At 35.5% G+C, this 22,592-nt stretch overlaps 1 pseudogene; it reads left to right on the forward strand.

Moving 5' to 3' along the window:
- Nucleotides 1-2,473: 2,473 nt before the first annotated feature.
- LOC116592087 overlaps nucleotides 2,474-22,592 on the forward strand; it is a 59,490-nt pseudogene continuing 39,371 nt past the window's right edge.

The following is a 22,592-nucleotide window of genomic DNA, read 5'->3' on the forward strand; positions in this document are numbered from 1 at the left end:
ACTGGGAAAACTTTCATGTAGAATTTGTTCAACTGTATCTTCAATTCTTCTTTCTTTCTCCTCCCCCTCAGGGATCCCAATAATTCTGACATTGGAACGTTTCATGGCGTCATTTATTTCCCCAATTCTGTTTTCACGCCTTTTGTTCCAGGCCTCCTCCTGATCCTTTTTCTCTATCAGTTTGTCCTCTAGATCACTAATTCTGTCTTCTGCCTTGATTACCCTAGCTGTTAACATATTTAGATTAGATAGGATCTCAGTGATAGCATTTTTACCTTCTTCCTGGGTAGCTTTCACTTCTACCCTTAGTGATTCCAATTCCTGGATAATTGTTACCCAGAATTCCCTTTCTGATACACTGTTTATGTCCATATATAATAGTTGTGATGGAGAGGCCACAATATCTGAATTTTTCCTCTGTTGGGTGTTCCTCCCCTAGACATTCTGATGAGAGGTAGTTGAGGGGATGTTTAGCTGAATATATCAACCACAATCTGGCAAGGTGAACCCTGGAAAGCTTTGGACCAATTGGAAGTCACTACCAAAAAGAAAGAAAAAAGAAGAAAAAAAAAGAGAGAGAGAGAGGGGGTGGGGAGAAGGGAGAGAGAGAAAAAAGAGAAGACCCAGCCAGAATGCACCCTGAAAGTAAGATTTATAAGGTATACAAACAAAAAATGAACAAACAACTAACAAAAGTAAATGACAAGAAAAAGAGAGAACCTAGCCAAAATGAACCCAAATGATATGATTTATATAATACCAGAACAAAAACAAATACACAGAAACACTGACAAAAGAAAAAGATGGGATGCTGGTTATAAGTCCTTGATGTGGGCAAGGAAAGTTATTTTGATTCTTCCTGGGTGTATCTTGTTATCTTTCTTAATGGACTCAACTTTCCAGAGATAAAGGGAGATTAAAACTGGTTTATATTTAGGTAGGGGTAATATTAATTAGGGAAAGAGGTTTACCTTGAAGCTTGTATCTGTATGTATATTAAAAGAAATAGAAAAGAAAAACACAAGTATATGTATGAAAAAAATTCAAGTTAAAATGTTATTATGGGATATATTGTATTAAACCTCTAGTTGTAATGGTAAGTAGGTTAAAGAATTTAAAAAGAACAAGAATAGTAAGATTGAATTAAAACAGAAGTTGTATCTATGAAATATACAGTTTTTAGGATATTAATGGGAGCTTAATATCTTGTTTTCCCCTGATGATGGGGTTTTACAGTTTTATGGGGACCCTGTGGTGGTTGTCCTCTCATTCTTTGGCTGGCTTGCAGGGGGAGGGGCTTGCTGCGTTTTTGTATTTCAGTCTGTCTTGCTTGGGTTGAGTCTTCCAGTCCCCTATCAAGGGGCCAGGTTCTGTGGAAACCATTTTTTTAGGCTTTTGTTCTCTGGAGGTTTTTGTCCTTTGACAGCTTTTTGTACCTTTTTGGGGTTAGGGAAAAGCTAACTAACCGAGTCCTCAGTCTCAGAGAGAAGCCTCATTCTGCTCCCCTCTGGGTGGTCCAGAACACACAAACTCCCCCTCTGCAAACTCTGTTGAGCTGTGCAACCTCTCACTGTCAGTGCATGTCCCCAGCCACCATCTCAGGGGTCACCCGAAGCACCTGCTTGTCTCTGCACCCCCATACCACTAAAACCATAAGTGACATTTATTCACAGAGCCTGCTTCTGGCGGCTGCCTTTGCCTGGACTGCTGTCTGGAGTAGTTCCTTCAAGTCGGGGCTGGGAGTATCCAGACTCCTGGCCAGCCTTAAAGACTGCTGGCTAGAGCCCCCAGGGAGAACTCTTAGGCTCAGGTGGGGAGCACAGTTCAGACTGGTTGCACAGTGAGCACAGAGTGTAAAAGGCTGTGGTTCTAGAGAGTGCCACCAGACTCCCTCATGCAGGGGGGTGGGAGTGTGACCCAGCTGAGCGGTGGTGCAAGCTGCACAACCCTGGGGTCCTGGGGACCAGGAACTGGAGTCTCCACTGCTGTACTCTCTATGGCATGGGTGGTCACCAGAGTGGCTGTTCTGGGTCTGTGGGCTTAGGCCCCTGCCTGTGCCCTCCCAATTCCACCAGCTGCCCTTTAAGATCTTTTGCTCTTTTTGAGTGCTTTTAACTAGGCTCCAAATTAATGCTGGTCCCCAATCACAGGGCACTTTCGTATTGGGGTATTACTTTCCAATGCTTTGCTTTGGTAGCTCCCTCCCCTTTCTGTTTATCCTCCAATATCAGTCTGATCATACCCAGTACACTTTACCTCTCCACTGGTGTCTTCTGCCCCATAGGGATCCAGAAGTATATATAATCCAATATCTCAGGCTGGTTTCATGGGTGTTCAGAGTGATCTGGTAGATAATCAGCTCACTTTAGTGGACTGGTTGAAACAGGGTCTCCTACTTCTCTGCCATCTTGCCCCTCCTCCTCCTAAGGTGTAATTTTAAATGGGTAGCTAATATGGAGAAATTGCACTGGACATGAAGATTAAAGAAACTGAAGATTCAGGTAATTGTTTATATTCAGAGGCATCAACACCTCCCATGGTTGATGAAGCTGAGAGTATAGAAAGAAATACTGAGTTAAGCACCACTTAAATCAAGGGAAAATACAGGTGGGGGATCTTAAGCATCTGAATACAGCAAACCTGACGTGTAAAACATAAGCATCATTGTTGTTTTGTGGATATGCTTTATTTTATATCATGTTGCATTTACAATCTTTTTATATCTATTTTGTGCCAGTACCATGCTGTCTTGGTGATCACAGCTTTATAATAAAGCTTGAAATCAGGCAATATGATGCCCCAAGCTTTGTTTTTCTTTTTCAACATTTCCTTAGCAATTTGGAGTCTTTTCTGGTTCCATACAAAATTTTAAGATTGTTTGTTCCAACACTTTGAAGAATGCCTGCAGAATAGAAGATACTCACAAATGACACTACAAACAAAGGCCTGATATCAAAAATCTATAAGGTACTCCTCACACTCAACACTCAAAAAGCAGATCACCACATCAAAAAATGGACAGAAGACATACAAATGGCTAACAGACACATGAAAAAAATGTTCATCATTATTACCCATCAGGGAGATTCAAATTAAAACCACACTGAGATACTATCTTACACCAGTTAGAAAGGCCAAAATTAACAAGACAGGAAACAACAGGTGTTGGAGCAGATGTGAAGAAAGGGGAACACTTTTACACTTTTGGTGGGAATGCAAGTTGTTGCAGCCACTTTGGAAAATAGTTTGAAGATTCCTTTAGAAATTAAAAATAGAGCTACCTTATGACCCTGCAATTACACTACTTGGTATTTACCCCAAAGATACAGATGTAGTGAAAATAAAGGCGATCTGTACCCCAATGTTCTCCCATCCAAGTACTAACCAGGCCCGACCCTGCTTGTACCCCAATGTTCATGGCAGCAATGGCCACAATCGCCAAACTGTGGAAAGAGCCAAAATGCCCTTCAACAAACAAATGGATATAGAAGGTATGATCCATATATACAATGGAATATTATATCTCCATCAGAAAGGATGAATACCCAACTTTTGTATCAACATGGACAGAACTGGAAGAGATTATGCTGAGTGAAATAAGTCAAGCAGAGAAAGTCAATTATCATATAGTTCACTTACTTGTGGAGCATAAGGAGTAACATGGCATGGAGGACATTAGGAGAAGGAAAGGAAAAGTGAATTGGGGAAATCAGAGGAGACAAAACATGAGAGACAGTGGACTTCAAGAAACAAACTGAGGGTTTTGGAAGGGAAGGGGGTGGGAAGATGGGTGAGCCTGGTGGTGGGTATTTTGGAAGACACATATTGCATGGAGCACTGGGTGTGGTGCATAAACAATAAATCTTGGACACTGAAAAATAAAATAAAATTTATAAAAAGGAAATGAGATCAAGGGGTATAGAATTTAAGTGAAGACTAGCTTAAGGATTCATTGATAAAGTCTTTGTAAAATCTAAGTAAACTTTTGTTGGAAAACTTTTTAAGAACAGAATAAACATTGCTATAAAAGAAGTTCTTTCAGGGGCGCCTGGGTGGCTCAGTGGGTTAAAGCCTCTACCTTCTGCTTGGGTCATGGTCCCAGGGTCCTGGGATCAAGCCCCACATCGGGCTCTCTGCTCTGCGGGGAGCCTGCTTCCTCCTCTCTCTCTGCCTGCCTCTCTGCCCACTTGTGGTCTCTCTCTGTCAAATAAATAAATAAAAATCTTTTTTAAAAAAGTTCTTTCAAAATATTCTTATCATTTATGAAGGCTAAAAGACACTGTTGGAATTTGACTTAACTTACAAGTGAAACAATGAGTTTGGTAGGAGCCTATATACAAAGGGAGTCAAGGAATATTTAGAGTATTTAGCTTTTTTTTTTTTTTTTTTAAATCAAGGTCTTTTGGCAAATTAGTATGGGACGACTTAAACTGGGTTTCTCGTATTGCCTAATCTAAGGTATATTCTACAACAATTCATTATTTTAATATTCAGTCACTGTTTCATTTTTGTTTGCTATGGATGTTGCCAATCACAAGTAATACCCTAGAAGAATTTACACATTTGGAATATGTAATTCTAAAATTACACATGAGCCAGTTACATTGAAGACTATAATAACATATATAGTAAACAAAATAAAAAAGCAAAAAAAAAAAAAGCAAATTGACATTTGGGACCCACGAGAATATTGAGTAATTTAATTGTACCATGAAAACTGTCAATGAGGGCGCCTGGGTGGCTCAGTGGGTTAAGCCGCTGCCTTCGGCTCAGGTCATGATCTCAGGGTCCTGGGATCGAGTCCCGCATCGGGTTCTCTGCTCCTCGGGGAGCCTGCTTCCTCCTCTCTCTCTCTGCCTGCCTCTCTGCCTACTGTGATCTCTCTCTGTCAAATAAATAAATAAAATCTTTAAAAAAAAAAAAGAAAACTGTCAATGATTCACTTCTCACTGATGTAATAATTGAAAGTTATATATATACTTTTTTATAAGAAAATTGAAAAAATATTTAATGTATTCCCTGGAGCCTAGGTTGGTTTATGACTGTTACCAGGGACTTCTGGTTTCAGCTCCGATATTTGAAAAGCCTGGACATCCACAGAGCTTCCAAGGGCTGTGAGTAAATCCTTACAAGTAAAAATAAAAAAACTGAATTCAACAACTTTATGTGGACCCATCAAATAACTGAGGTCACGGGCACCTCGGTGGCTCAGTGGGTTAAAGTCTCTGCCTTTGGCTTAGGTCATGATCTCAGCGTCCTGGGATTGAGCCCCACATTGGGCTCTCTGCTAGGCAGGGGGCCTGCTTCTCTCTCTCTCTCTCTCTCTCTGCCTGCCTTTCTGCCTGCTTGTGATCACTCTCTCTGAGTCAAATAAACAAAATCTACTAAAAAAAAATAACTGAGTTCGAAGGCCAAACTTCCACCCCAAATTCTGGAGAGATGTACCAATCCAGAGATTGATCGCCAACAACTATGTAGCTGGATTAGAAGCCTCTAAAGTCATAAGCAGGTAGGAATTGTTAAATAATAATTTTAATGGGGTGCTAGAAGTTGAGAATAGAATAGATTAAGATTGAGATTCACCAGGGAACTGACACATCAGAGGGTCCCACAGAATTTTGTAGAATTTTACCTCCAGGAACCTTATTCAGATTTTCTTTATGAAGATTTGAGAATGATTCTTGTATGCTTCTGGCAAGAAGAGGGAAAGACAAATCCTTGTGAATATGTCCAGTGCTTTTTTGATTATAAAAGTCTAATGCCCAGGGAGCAAACCATTATTGGTGCATTGTCCCAGAGACTTAGGCATTCCTTTCTTTCCAGGTCTCTCCAGTATTCCCTCACTAAAGAGAGGAAGAAGTTATCCCAGAGACAACACTGGTAAATTTAGTCACAACCAGAGATACAGGCCTACTAAAAGACCACAACTTAATTGGAAAATCACATAATGCACCCATCCTCACACATTACTCCAATATCAACAGGGCTACAATGTAATAATAGTGAATTATACCTGGAAAAGCTGCAGGGCGGAGACTCTTGGAGAACCAAAAAGGAAAACCAGAAGTCAAGAGGGGAGACAAAATCAAGGCACCAGAGGAATCTGAAGCTACCAATGGCTCAAGCAAGTCCTAAACAGAAGCGAACATAAACCCTTACACCAGAAACTTATTTATTCAATTCATATTGCCAACAGATGAGGACTGGTTTTCTATTCTTTTCTTTTTTTCCAAAGATTTTTTATTTGTTTATTTGACAGAGATAGATCACAAGTAGGCAGAGAGAGGAGGGATAGCAGGCTCCCCACTCAGCAGAGAGCCTGATGCAGGGCTGGATCCCAGGATCCTGAGACCGTGACCTGACCTGAAGGTGGAGGCTTGACACACTGAGTCAAGCAGGCATCCCTGAAGACTGGTTTTCAACAATAACAAAAACAACAACAAAAATAGAAGATAAGCCAAAGGCAAACAAACAAACAGACAAACAAAAAGACACCACATGAAGAGATAAAACATTAGGGCCAAACTCAGACATAACATAGACATTTTATTTGTCAGTAGAGAATTTAAAATAACTATGCATAATATTTTAAGGTCTAATGGAAAAAAATGCATTGATATTATAAGAAGATTGAAACTTAAGAAAGAATTTTAAAAACATGCAAAAAATAAAAAAAAAACCACAGTGTATCATTTTGACTAGGTATGATACCTAGTTTTTTGTTCAAACACTAATACAGATGTTGCTGAAAAGTTGTTTTGTAGATGTAATTAAAATCTGCAACCAGGGACATGGATGGAACTAGAGCGTATCATGCTTAGCGAAATAAGTCAAGCAGAGAAAGACAACTATCATATGATCTCCCTGATATGAGGAAGTGGTGATGCAACATGGGGGCTTAAGTGGGTAGGAGAAGAATAAATGAAACAAGATGGGATTGGGAGGGAGACAAACCATAAGTGACTTTTAATCTCACAAAACAAACTGAGGGTTGCTGGGGGGAGGGGGTTTGGGAGAAGGGGGTGGGATTATGGACATTGGGGAGGGTATGTGCTTTGGTGAGTGCTGTGAAGTGTATAAACCTGGTGATTCACAGACCTGTACCCCTGGGGATAGAGTATTATGCCTCCATCAGAAAGGATGAATACCCAACTTTTGTAGCAACATGGACGGGACTGGAAGAGATTATGCTGAGTGAAATAAGTCAAGCAGAGAGAGTCAATTATCATATGGTTTCACTTATTTGTGGAGCATAACAAATAGCATGGAGGACATGGGGACTTAGAGTGGAGAAGGGAGTTGGGGGAAATTGGAAGGGGAGGTGAACCATGAGAGACTATGGACTCTGAAAAACAATCTGAGGGTTTTGAAGGGACGGGGGGTGGGAGGTTGGGGTACCAGGTGGTGGGTATTATAGAGGGCACGGATTGCATGGAGCACGGGGTGTGGTGCAAAAATAATGAATACTGTTATGCTGGAAATAAAAAAAAAAAATCTGCAACCAATTGACTGGGTATAACGGACATCATTCTTGAAAATGTTAAGGGCCTCATTTCAATTGAAAACCTTAGAAGCAGAAACTGAGTTTCTGAGAGAAGGAATTCTGATATAAAAATGCAACACCGAGGTGTGCCTTGTTATATCAGTAGGTTAAGTGTCTGCCTTTGGCTCAGGTTATAATCGCAGGACCCTGGGATTGAGCTGTGTGGGGCTCCCTGCTCAGCGGGGAGTCTACTTCTGCCTCTCCCTCTGCCCCTCTCCACACCCCTGCTTATGTATAATTTCTTTCTCCCTTTCTCAAGTAAATAAATATATATATATATAAATAAGACTGTACTACTGAAATTCTGTTTGAGTTTCCCCCAACCAACCTGCCTTACATATTCTGCACTTAAGACTACACTATTAAGTCCTGTAGGAGTTTCCAGCCAGTCCCTCTTCTATAGAGATTAGACCCACCAAATTCAACCCAACTCTTAAAACTCCAATCTTTCTTTCCTTTTGCTTAGATAGAAAGATTGATCCCACTGGTTCTGTTTGTCTGGAAAATCCTGACTGCCAAAGTCCTTGTACTGAAATGGAAAGAGGAAAAATAATAGAAAAAACAAACAGAAAAGAATTTCCTAGAACTTACGGATTTTCAAAATGTGTAAAATACACATTAGAATACTGGAAAGTTGGGGTAACAACAACTGAGAACTTTCCAAAAGTAAGGACAAACCACATATCCTGGAAGTTCAGAGAACACCAAGCCAATTAAATACCCAAAAGAAAATAAAACAACAACAAAAAACAAAAACTGACATCTAGGCATACATATCACAAATAGAGACTGTAAGGACCTATTTAGCCAGAGCTACTCAGTCTTGGTTAAAAGCCATTTTGTTGTTTGTGCAGTAAAACTTAAACTGACCCTGCCCCCACCCCCCAGAGAAACTTACTTAGAAGCAAGCTGGGAAACCAGTAAAATATGGTCAACTAGTTCCTAATAACAGAGCCCAGAATACAAGGCCAGTTCAGCCAGTTCTTGATAACAGAGCCCAGAATACAAGGACGAGTTGGGCCAGGTGGAGACATCCAATCAGTAAGAAACACACATACTTTTTCCCTAACCACCAAAGAATGTAAACCCCGCCATTTGCGTGCTAACCTTGAGCACTAAGTCTGACCAGAGTAACAGGTTAGGTCAAACAGCTACTATAGGGTAAGTTGTAATTTAATTGGCCACCTGCATGTGACCTAACATGACTACAATCTCATTGGCCACCTATGTGTGGTCAGACTTTTGCTCTATAAAAGGGAGTCTGTAAGATGGGGAGGGGTCGCCATCTTCGGAGGCGGCCCTGACCAGTCAGTCAGTCAATTCTTAAGCCTGAAAGATAGGGATGGTCGCTCTCTTCAGAAACGGCCCTGGCTGGTCAGTCTGACTTCTAATGCTTAACATAGAATAGAGCTTTGCATAATTTTAACTTTGTCTCAGTCTCTTTCCCCTGGCCGATCAGTCTAACTTCTAATACTTATCATTAAAAAAAAAAAAAAAGCTTTTAATAACTTTTATTTTGTCTTGGTCTCATTTCATTTAATAATGGACCTAACAGAGATCAAAGACAAAAATAAAATCCTGAAGCAAACCAGTATTAGCTGGTGGTGGCTGGAAGAGGAAGGGAACCTTATCTTTTAAAGAAACAAGGGTTAAGAATTATAGTAGACTTCTTGGCAGAAACCTTATCAACCTAGAATTTTATACCCAGAGAAACTGTCCTTTAAAAAATGGAGAAATATATTCTCAGACAAATAAAATCTGAAGGAATAGATTTTTGCACTCGCCCATGAAGACAAAGTAAATTTAAGAACAAGGAAAACTGGGGCACGTGGGTGGCTCAGTGGGTTAAAGCCTCTGCCTTCGGCTCAGGTCATGATCCCAGGGTCCTGGCATCAAGCCCCGTGTTGGGTTTTCTGCTCAGCAGGGAGTCTGCTTCCCTTCCTCTTTCTCTGCCTGCCTCTCTGCTTACTTGTCATCTCTGTCTGTGAAATAAACAAATAAAATCTTAAAAAAAAAAAAAAAGAACAAGGAAAATTCTCAGTGGCAAAGGGTAGCATTACCTAATGACAAAAGAATCAATTCTCCAAGCCAGTCCTAAATGTGTAAACATTTCACAAAAGAAATTGGGGAGGTGAGGATGGGAGGTGGGGTTGCTATAGAACTCCAAGGAGAAATATACAAATCCACTCCTACAGACTTTTCTTAAATATCACTATTTCAGTAATTGGTAGTTCAAGCAGACAAATATTAGCAAATATATAGTTGACTTGAAGAGCACTTCAACAAATTTGATATAATAGTAATTTGCAGAATAATAAATCATTGAAAAAGTAAATGAAGGAATACAAATAAAATGAACAATTTACCTATGAAGACCTTCAAATAATTTCAGTAGATAATCTGTCTTAAAAGGAAATAGAATTTTATTCCTCAGTTTGGGGTGTGTGTGTGTGCGTGTGTGTGTGTGTGTGTGTGTGTGTGGCATTGTTGTTGTTTTGATTTGCTTTTTTCTCTAAGTAAGCTCTCCAGCATGGAGTGCAATGGGAACTTGAACTATAACCCTGAGGTCAAGACGTGAGCTGAGAATATAGAAGGTGGAAGATTAACTAACTGAGCCACCCAGGTGTTCCATTCCTTATTTCTTAATTGTGAACTGAAAATAGTGACTTTCTTTAAAAGAGTATAATGTATAAAAGGCAGAAGGATATTAGTTGCCAGTAGAGACACTTATTTATTGTTGATATTATTATTATTATTATTATTATTAAATTTTAATATATGTTTTTGTCTTTTCCTGTATTTTTTTTCTAATCTATTCTTGTATGTTATATTTTAGGAGTATTATAGTTTTATACTTTAAAGTTAGGTCAGTGGTTTATTTTGATTTAATTTTTGTGAATGACGTAAGGTATGCACCTAATTTTATTTTCTTTTTTTGCATATGACTACCCAATTATGTCAGTACCATTTGTTAAAGAGACTATCTCTGCTCCATTGTTTGCCCCTCCTTTATCCACCCCCCTGTTTTTGATGTTGAAGATAAATGAAGTAGTTTCCTATGCTATTTATACCTATTTTTATCAGGTTAGTATATTTTATTTTCTAATTTAAAAGATATTTTAAACTACAAACATATATTACATTGCTTTGAGATCATATAATTTTGTCACATTTTAGTTCGTTCATATACTAAATGCATAAGGATATATATATATAGATGATAGATAGATAGATGATAGATAGATAGATTTAGGTCATGCTTTTAGTCTATGAACTAAACCTTACTTTGTGATAACTCAGTATTTTTAAAAACATGTTGTATATATTTAACTAGTTCATAGAGGATGTTCTATCTACATCTCTGTAAAAATACAGACATTTTTGTAACAATTTCCTAATAATTATAGGAATTTAATCCTCTGGTTCCCAAAAAGGAATTCCAAAGCTTCATAGCAAACTCACAGGGACACCAAATAATATTTTAAATTTTTGGTGAAATGCAGTGAGATCTTTGGATTCTGTGCATTCTAATATTTTTTTATATCTACTTCACACATGGAGCTATCATCTGTTTTGGTCTGGGGTATTAAAGAAAAACAGTTGCTGAGAGACTAAAGCAGCTATAAACCATGAAATACTGGTACCTCTGGTTTAGTAATTTTTTTTTAAAGATTTTATTTATTTATTTGAGAGAGAGAGACAGTGAGAGAGAGCATGAGTGAGGAGAAGGTCAGAGGGAGAAGCATGCAGCTGGGAGCCTGATGCGGGACTCGATCCCGGGACTCCGGGATCATGACCTGAGCCAAAGGCAGTCATCCAACCAACTGAGCCACCCAGGCATCCCTGGTTTAGTAATTTTAATGAATGGTATAACTTGATAACAACACATGGTTGAATTGGTTTGAATATTTCATAGATCATCATGATTCGGTAACATAACAGCATTCTTTTAGACAGTAGATAGGTTTTATATAAAAAATTTTCTGCACTGGACACCGGGGTGGTTTAGTTGTTAAGTGTCAGCCTTTTGCTTTAGTCATGATCCCAGGATCCTGGGATCAAGACCCACATCAGGCTCCTTGCTCAACAGGGAATCTGCTTCTCCTTCTGAATGCTTCTCCTTCTGCCTGCTGCTCCCCCTGCTTGCACTCTCTCTCTCTCCTTCTCTCTTTCCCTCTCCGACAAATGAATAAATAAATCTTTATTTATTTATTTATTTTTCTACAGTGGAAAAGTCATCGTGTGTGTGTGTGTGTGTGTGTGTGTGTGTGTGTGTGTGTGTGTGAAAGAAAGATTGTTTTTTAGGATAAGATCATAGGAGAGAAAGAATGGCTCAACACAGTCAAATCAATGTTTTCAAATTTTCTAAGAGCCTATCCAGACTACTCTAAGTGCAGCCACTGATATGGGTTATTGAGGGAAGAAGAATCTAACTGACCCATGGAGGAGTAAGTCATACGGAGACATGAAATATAATTTAAGGATGTTTACATAATAGGAAATAAATTGAGATTAAGGATGAGCGTGTGATACTTAGGTCCTATTAATAGACACAACTAGAAAGAATATTAAATTATAATCAGTGTACAACATATAACATAATACTGAAATTGAATTATTTGGCCATCAACTTATTTGACTATAAATTAAATTATGATTTTGGTGCTGTTAAGCATCCTTTTCTTCAGTATGTAAGATGCATCCAAAATTAATCAAATATTACTTTAAAGTCACCTTAAAATGCTTTTTAGTTTAAGTTTACTTTTACTTTCATTAAGATTTTTTAATGTTTTATAGTGGCTTAATGGCATTTTAGGCTGTTATATTGAGTGTAATAAATTGGTCATATATGGTTTCCTGTGGTCATCTAAAACTAGAGCATAGTGTAGAGTCAATTTTCTTAATTCAATTAAATAAAAAGTATGTTGATGACAATAGCGAATCTGTAGGTTCAGTGAATATCCAGTATAGCAACTTTAGAAATAAATATCTCTTGCATACCTTCCTTATATCACTTCTCTCACGTTGGTATGTTTTTAGACTTGTTTCAAATTAGGGGTATCTAGATATCAAAAACTAAAATTTTCCTTAAAACCATTTAAGTATATAAATTTATATTTAAACTATGTATTACACACTGCTATGATGTGAAAAATAAATGAATATTAGATATTTCACATAAAGAACCTACACAGAAAACAGGTTGAATGATCTCATTTACATAAATTCCTGTATAAAGTCCCAAGTGCATCATCTGGAAATGTTATTTCCTAAAGTGGAGCTTGGCCTCAATGCACAACCTTCTTTGACTGAATTTCCTTTTGGCAACACTTCTCTGCATGAATCTAAGAGACGGATAGATTAAATATGACTTTATAGAGGGTTCATTTTCTCCTATTTCCAACTAGGATGATTACATGTAGAGTTACTCTGGACTCACTTTTAAAGAAAACCTGTACTTTAATAAATAACAAAATTTTAAAAAGCTTTTAGCTCTAGAGGGAAAGCAATCTATCTTCCAAAACGAAAAAATAGAGAATAATTTCATCATTTATGAAACACTCTTGTTAATATTAATATCCCACCTTTAATTGGTTCCTCTGGACATTCAATCAACTCAACATGTTCAATTTTACTAGAATACAACTGTGAATATATTCAAAAGTTTCAAAGAGTATAACTGTTAAAAGTGCAGACAGGAAATTATGGTCATTAAGTCTCATACAGCTTCAACTACTTTTGAAAGTATTTTGACAGTCTGTAAATATATTAAAGAACCATTGACATAAAAATTGTATGTTAAGTTAAACTGTATTATTTATTTTTTTTAGAAAAACATTCATTTTTGACAGGGAATAGTTTCAAAGGAAACTTGCTTATGTGATTTAGGATACTTGTAAGTGTATGTGTACTGTGCTATTTTCTGGAGTTTTAGGAAAAAAAAAAATTCTATCCCAAGATTTTATTTTCAACCCTTTAAATATCTGAAGCCCTTGAATATCTCAGGCAATATTTATTGCCACCTTTATAATTTGACCAAATACATCCCAATATAAACAGGGTTAAAATTGTCTCCATTTGGAATAAATATTTCTATGAGATAGTCTACTTTAAAATAAATAATAGAAATTCTAGTCATATGTCAACATAATTATGTTAATATAATCAAACTGCAATGAAAACTACAATATTCTTTAACTCCATCAAATCCATTCTTCTTTTACAAGTCTCAGCCCTATAACATTGCCCACCGAGATCACCAACACAAGAATGGGTCTAGATTCGGGTACATTTGCCTCTCTGCTCATATCAAGTTACACTTGGAATTAAAAACAGTCATGTATACATATAGCCTTAAATTTTTCATCATTTTATAATTTCCAAATCTATAATTCCTAACTTTGAAGTACTACAAATGTGATTTAAAATGTACTTGAAAACAAGTTCAAGTAACTAATTTTTTTTTTAATTTGGAATAAGATAATTGGAAGTATAACAGAAGTCGCATGCTATTTATTTCCTGATTAGAAATCCATACATGAATTACCAGTGTAAAGAAAAGTACTTGAAATAATCCAGATTATTTTAAAAACCATCTAATACAATAACTAGAGCACAAAAGCAAAGTTTAGCAAGATAAGTTATTACTCCACAGAATTTTTGGGATGTTTTCCTATTAACCCACATAATAACATGTGGTTTTGCTACTGCTGTACCAACTATGAATTTATTTTCCACACTTTTTAATTCTTTTCCAAGTAAAATTCTGATTATACACACAACCACACATGTACGGTTACAATTTCAGTATGAAAGTAACTTGTTTCAAAATATCCCCATTTAAAAGTGATGGGACTCTGTTGTTTTTAACATTGTATAAAAACAGTATTTACTCTTCTTAATAGTCTAGTCTACTAATTTTGACTAGGGTTCTGTGGTTTCAATATATTACTAAATAAGCTAAAACAATAAAAAATCTTATGAAAATTTGGCTTGCTATTCTTATTTTTGTTTTGTTTTACTATAAATTCCTATATATAGGATTTTTTGTCTGTTTGTTTTGCTGTACAGGAAAATGTTTATAACAGTCTTGATTGATATTTACAAACTTTATTCCAGAAAAAATTTTTAAATTTTTATAGCAGTATCATTTTACTTGTATTTTATTTGTTTTTGAATGATTGCTTTGTTTTAATTCATGTTATTTTGTAAAGCATCTTGTTGGATTTAGCTCTTTTGAAATGAGAATTTTTGTTGCCACATAAAACCAGATTACTGTGGTAAACGTGATTTGTAAGGTGTATATGTTACATTATTTTTGTAATGCTTGAATATAAGATCTTCAGTATCATTTTTATCTTATGTTACAAAGTAAAAGTTGAGTGTGGCAATAGCTACTTCCAGGGAGGATGTAGTAGACACAGCAGCCCAATGTTCCCACTAAAGAGTAAGAGAAAATAAATGTATTTTTTAAAATTACAATGTAAAGATATTTGAGAGATAGGTACACTGTTAATAAGAGTCTACCTTCAAATGATCTTAGATAAGTCTTCAATTGCCATGTAGGAACTTTAAATCATATGGTCCTAATTCCTCTCTTCCACTTTTTATGATATTTTACACTTACAATACATGTAATTCCAGAAAACATCAAAAAATTCTTTATATGACCTTTTAACTTTCAGAGTGATACCTAATAATAATAAATTCATTCACATTTAAATCTATTTTATCTATTTCCTAAACTATTTATTTTTAATAGATCCAAATTTCTATATGTGTCATATTTTTTCCTGCTAGAACATCCTTTAATATTCCATAAATGTTGGTAATAAATCCTATGAGTTTTTGTTTATCTTAATGTTATTTATCTTCTTCATTTAAAAAAAAATACTTTTGTTGTATATAGAATTCACACAAAAAGGAAGAAACCATTTGGAAAATATATGTAATATAAGTCTTGTATCTAGAATATATATTTAAAAATCCTACAACTCAGTCATAACACAACATCTGAACAGGGGAAATTTTTTTTTGAATAGCAATTTCACTAAAGAAGATATATGTATGGCACATAATCAAGTGAAAAACTGTTCAAAGAAATCTGTTTTTAGGATTAGGTAAAATAAAATCACAATAGTATACCACCACAATTCCTATAAAATTTTAAAAGTGTAAAATGATTGCCTGTTCTAACTGTTGGCAAGAATGTGGAGTAATTATAACACTCACATACTGTGGGGATAACTGTATTAATACTTTGGAAGATAATTTTATAGTTACTTAGAAATTTATATATTCATCTACCAAATCCCTTAGTTATTACACTCTACATATTTACTCCAAAGAAATAAAGACATCCATTCAAAAACTTAATTCATTACTGCTTTATATAGAAGCAAAAACCCCAGAACCAACCTAACAGATTTTTGCTTATCTATACAATGGAAACTACTCAGTAATGAAAAATAATAAAGTAATAATATACATAAAGGATAAATCCCAAAATACTTATGTTGAATTTTTCAAATGCTAAAAAGCTTGAACTATACAAAAAACATAAAATTCTTGAAAATCTGATCTAAATCTATACTGACATAAAACAGATCAGTAGTTTCCTATAGTCTGAGAGAGATGGAATATAAAGAGATATTAATAACAAGAAAGTTTCTTGAAATTACATACATGTTCACTATCTAGATATGTCAAAATTTATTGTATGGTCCATAAGTATTCCTGTACATTGTGACTTCCATACAAGGAGTACTGTATGGAAAGAGAATTGAGTAACTTAAATAGGGTGGAACTAGACAAACCCTACCTCAGCCAAGTGATCAAAGTCACCATAAAAAGTGAAAGTAATACTTAGTATGTACTGGATATGATAAAAATTACACTTTACTTCCATAGTCTGTCTCTTTTTTTTCTTTTATTTTAAAGACTTATTTATTAATTTTAGAGAGAGAGAAAACATGAGCAGTGGGAGGGCCAGAAAGAAAGGGAGAGTAATAAACTCCCTGTTGAGCCAGGATCCCCATGTAGGGCTCAATCTCAAGACCCTGAGATCACGACCTGAACTAAAATCAGGAGTCAGATATTTTCCCAACTGAGCCACCTAGGTGCCCCTCCATGGTCTTTCTGTCAAGAATAAAAAATTGCTGCTGTCTAATCATCTGAGAAAAACATCAGACAAATCCCAGTTGAGAGGCATTGTGGAAAATATCTGACCAGGACTCTTCAAAAGTGTCAATGTTATAAAAAACAAGGAATGTCTTAGAAATTGTCACAACCAAGAGGAACTTAAGGAGACCTAACAGCTAAATGTAACGGTACCCTGGATGGGCTCCTAGAACAGAAAATGTACATTAAGGAAAAATACTGAAATATCCTTTTTAATTGAAAATAAAATATACAGCCACTTTGGAAAACAGTGTGGAGTTTCCTTAAGAAGTTAAAAATATAGCTTCCTTATGACCCTGCAATTGCACTAATGGGTATTTACCCCGAAGATACTGATGTAGTGAAAAGAAGGGCCATCTGTACCCCAATGTTCATAGTATCAATGGCCACAGTTGCCAAACTGTGGAAAGAACCAAAATGTCCTTCAACAGACAAATGGATAAAGAAGATATGGTCCGTATATGCAATGGAGTACTATTCCCCCATTAGAAAGGATGAAATCCCAACTGTGTCAACATGGATGAGACTGGAAGAGTGAAATAAAAGTCAAGAAGAGAGAGTCAATTATCATATGATTTCACTTTTTTGTGGAGCATAAGGAATAAAATGGAGGACATTGGGAGATGGAGAGGAGAAGTGAGTTGGGGGAAATTAGAGGGGGAGACAAACCATGAGAGACTGTGGACTCTGAGAAACAGTTTGAGGGTTTTGAAGGGGAGGGACATGGGGGGTTGGGTGAGCCTGGTGGTGGGTATTATGGAGGGCACATATTGCATGGAGCACTGGGTGTGGTGCATAAACAATGTGGGGACACTGAAAGAAATAAAATAAAATGAAAAATATAATACATCAATATTATTTTGTTAATTGTGAGAAATATGTCATGGTAATGTAAGATATTAAAATAGAAGAAACAAAATAAAAAAAATAGAGGCTACTGGTGGATCAGTTGGTTAAGCATCTATCTTCAGCTCAGGCCATGATCCCAGGGTGCTGGGATTAAGCCCTGCATGGTCTCCCTACTCAGCAGAAGCCTGCTTCTTCCTCTCCCTCTGCTGCTCCCCCTGCTTATGTTCTCTGTCTCTCTGTCAAATAAATAAAATATAAGTAAATAAATAAATAAGTAAAATCTTTAGAAAATAAAATAGAAGAATGAAGTATAGGGTATAGAGGAGCTCTGTCTATATTCTCAGTAATTATGTAAATCCAAAATTGTTCTAAAATGTATTTCTTACTAATACATAATTTGACTATTTTTACTAGTAAAATTATTTGAATCATTAGTGCATGTATAAAAATATGACCTTATTTTGTCTAACCTGTCATTTCAGCATTTAATGTCACTTGAATATTGTCTTCTCACAGTCTCCCCTAATTGAATTTTTGCTGTTTTTTTTCTTTGTTTTTATCTCTTACTAAACAGTCTTGACCTCTCTTTACTATAGCTAATATATCCACAAAAATGCTATTTTTCAGTTGTTAATCATCCCCATCAATTTCTCCAAGATATAGAAAAAACACTAAGCGAAAATAGATTTAATAAGGATAGACAATAATTCACAGTGTTCCAAAGATGCCATTAAGATAACAAATAATGCATGTCTTTCGAATAGATGAAAAGGAAATTACTAAAAAATAAATAAAAGTCTATGTATTTGGCTTTGAACATAGTTTAAACTACAGAATTTGTTTGATTTCTTTCTAAAAGCTTCATATTTATCACACCTTCCTTCCAAGTGATTAGTGCAATTACTTCTATACCATATGATTACATACAATTTAATTAATGAAAACTAATTAAACTTTCATACTTAAAGTGCAGCATTTTACATTGGTATACTGGTAAAGATATATTTACTAATTATATAGATACATAAGGAAGTTGACAGAATGATTGGGATAGTGTATACATGAAAACTAATTGAATAAAAATAATTTATGAAACATTGTATTGTAAGTCCCTAATGCAGAAGGGTACTTAAAATATTTAAAATTATTTTTGAGTAATTTTTCTGAGGTTTTAGGCCTATTGCATGTATAATCATTAATTTAGAAATTCTATCAGTAACCCTTTTAAAGATATAAGCAATCAAAAGGAAACCTAAAAGCATAAATTTTAAATAGATGAAAATAGAAACAAATGGACAGAAGTTCCTGAACAGTCCGGTTTTATGGAGAGAGAAAGAATACAGAGAGGAGGTACTAGTGAGCTATAAGTCAAAGTGTGCATGCATGCACACACAGATATACACACCCACGGACACACACCACTTGTGCTCCTTATTTGTATGTCACATTTTCTATTGAATTTCCCTCTATTGTACAGAGTTTTATAAATGCTGGAGATATGATTGTCCTTACTCATTTGTTGACCCACGCACGTTTATTTAACAAATGTTATCTACGTGTCCTCCATTTATCAACTTTGGTTCTTTGCACATATATTCTTTTCCATCATGTAAGCTTCTGTGCAATCTATTTAGAAGGATCATTTTTACCTCTTCTGTAAGAATTTTGAGTGGGAACTTGGTGTTGTTACTGAACCCCTTTGGATTTGGGCTAGAATGTACTTTCTGTTTTGAGTGATAACTAGACAAGGACCCCAATATCCTCCATGATCTCTATTCTTTGGTTACCTACCTTTTCACAGGTCATTGTCCACCTTAGCAGACATAATAACAACCCCAATAAAGCCTGGGATTTTTTTCAACTTTTGTTTATGTACATTAGATATTATAGATCATGTTTCTACCATTTAATCACAAATAGTAGCATATTAATGGTAAAAAATAAAACTAATAAAAACATAAATATCAAAGGACTGAGACATTAAAATGTTGACAATGAAGAATGGAAAGTGAGAAGATTATTATGAATGGGAAAAACTTAAAATTTTATGTTTTATTAACACAAATTGGAATAGCTATTATGTCCAGGCATTTAAAATAAACAATTATAGTAAGGTAATTTATGTAGATGACCCTATTTGCTTTTTTCTGCTGTAGAAATATGAAATGAGATACTTCTTTCCTTCTCTGGTACCTAAAAAAAAGTGGATAAGCATAGATGTTTAGGTACTAAGACATAAATTTACAAGTTGCTAATTACTTTTGTGTTGCATAAATGAAAATTGAAAATACACAAATTAGGAAAATCTTCCAACCTTCTAGTTTTGTTTTTGAATCTGCACTTCATTGAGAAAACTCTTGTGATAGACAACTCCTACATTAGGAAAGCTTTCATTGTCCAATATTTCTCAGGAAACTGACATGAAAAAACAAAATTGATCACTGAAAGTCCCAGGAAATTTTCAAATTCTCTAGTTTCTCTTGTCCATACCTCGAGGAAAGTTTTCAACATAAAATGACTAGGATTGAGTTTCTCACTATCAGGTGAGTGAAACTCGAGCTTACTTGTACTTTAAACACAAAAAACTGAAATGGAGTATCACTTGAATATGGATGCTTTGAAGAAAATTTATACCGGATGGAGAATAGTTTATCTGATTTTGTGTACTGATAGTTGCTCATATCTGGGTAAACTTGAATTTTTCATCTGTGAGCTCAGTGTAGACACAATTGGAATAATAGTATATGTAGCTTGAATACTAAGCATGTCCTAGTTATTCATTCAGTTCATGTCTACAGTGTAATAAGTGTGTACGGTGTCTGTGTCTTTTCAAAGTATTTGGAGATACAACTATGTACAAAATAGGAAAAATTACTCTTCTCTTGGATATTGTCTAGTTAGCGGAGACAGTCAATGTGCAAATTAAATAACTGGGTAAGCAAGAAAACATCAGTTTTTATAATGGTTATGATAAATAGAATCAAATAGATGTAAACAGAAAGGAGCACCAGTCTGTGCTGAGGTCGCCAGTTGGAGAAGAAGACATCTAGCTGTCAGAAGGTGCTAGTTATTTAAACAGAATAACTTCTTGGGCAGGAGAAATGGGATGAAGACCTTAAAGTGATGACAAATTCAATATAGTGGAGGACCACAAAGAAAGCCAGTGTAGTTGAATAGTTTATTAACTATGATTTTAGTGAGTCATGAAGTGAAGCTCAGAGAGATTTTCAGAGATGAAGCTTTGGGCCAGACATATTGGATCCAATAGAATAAAATAAAGAGTTTGAATTTTATTATCAGCAAATTTAAATCTGTGGTAATGGATAGTTTTGATTTGGTAAATAAAACAATATGACTCATGGTATTAAACATTCCTCTAACTTCTGGGTGAATAATGTGAAAAGCAGGAGGTTGGTTAGGAGGCTACTGCAGAGCCCAGATAGTTGGAGCTTATCTGAGAGCAGGCTAAGAGAAGAGAAACAGGAACATGTTTATGATGTATTTTAGTAGACAGAGTTGAAGGTATTGCTGATATAGTAGATGGAGGAAATATGAGACAGAAAAAAGGAATGAGTACTAACTCCTATCTCCGTGATTTAACACTGAGAAAAATTCTGCCAAATTCCAAAATAAGGAATTTTGCCATAAGGAAGTTTATTAGTAGCCATAATTTTGTTATGGGCTTGCTTATGTGAAGCCATGTAAACTATGGATGGAATGTTCAGTGGAGGATCTATGACTCTCACGTTCAATAAACTTTAGAGATATTAGGTAGGGACACATTGACATAGAGTTTGTATGCAAAATCAAATCTACATGTCTGATTAAATAGAAATGTAAATATAGGAAACTTGAAAGTTGATGACCAAATCTTTAGGCTTTTTACAATCAAGATTTCATAATGGAGTAGAAGGTAGTAAAGATGATTAAGGATATGTGGCTAGTGATATGCATGGAAAAAACCCCCACAAGATATGAGCTATTATTGTTATCTTAGAGCATAAATTTGTTTAAAAAGGAGGGGTATCTCATACTATTTTTTAAGTCAGGTTAAGTAGAACACAGAGAAGTAGCAATGTAATATGGAATCATCAGTGACAACTACCAGGAAATGCATTGGAATAAGGGAAGACTGATTTATTTTGATTTCATTGTATAAAATGGTGAGAGAGGGGAGAAAATAAAAACATTGTTTCTAGACACCTTCCTCAAGAAATTTTGAGTGAAAAGAAGGAAAGCAATAGAGATACTAGTTGGAGGGAATGTGGTGTCTATTTCTACGTCTGTGAAAAAGGAAAGAGACAAACTTGCGAAGTAAGATGATCTCTGAGAAGTGACAGGTGGGTGGAGTCCCCAGCACATGGGAAGAGCGTGGACTTAAATAGCAACAGGGAAGTTTTATTCACAGTAACAAAACAAAACAAAAACAAACATACAAAAGAACAAAAGAGGCATACAAGTGTGGATTCAGATTAAGATGTTTAGGTGAATTGGGTGATATGGAAATGAGGGGAATTGAGGCATGTTTACAGACTGAAGTTCATGTGTTACAGCTTCAAGGGCTTCCCATCTATTCTTAGTGTCCCAGGATTGGTATGGGTTCTTATTCCAGGTATTTCCACCCAACCCCAAAATTTTCTCCACAGGTCATTAGCTCTGTGAAATTAATACAGTTAAGTGTTGTTTGTAATAATTATTCATTTTCTTTTCAAACCCTATTAATTGAAAAAGAAATGAAATGAAGAACTTTTTTTGAAAATTTATCTGAAAGTTTTTATGGAAAAATACTTAAATAGATGAACAACTGTTGAAATTGATAAACTCAAAGTAGAGGAAGAAAGCACAAGTTAGTGACCATTTTATCATTAAAAATACTTTTTCTGAACATAACAGAACTGTGTACTTTCTGAAATTCAATAGAAAATTATTACAAAAGAAAAATAAAGTTTATGTTTTAAACTTCACTGTCTTCACAATGTCAAAGCAGCTCCTATATTTCTACCAGTGTTCAGACGGAGAG

Source organism: Mustela erminea, chromosome 1 (genome assembly GCF_009829155.1).
Source record: "Mustela erminea isolate mMusErm1 chromosome 1, mMusErm1.Pri, whole genome shotgun sequence".
Classification (NCBI taxonomy): Eukaryota; Metazoa; Chordata; class Mammalia; order Carnivora; family Mustelidae; genus Mustela; species Mustela erminea.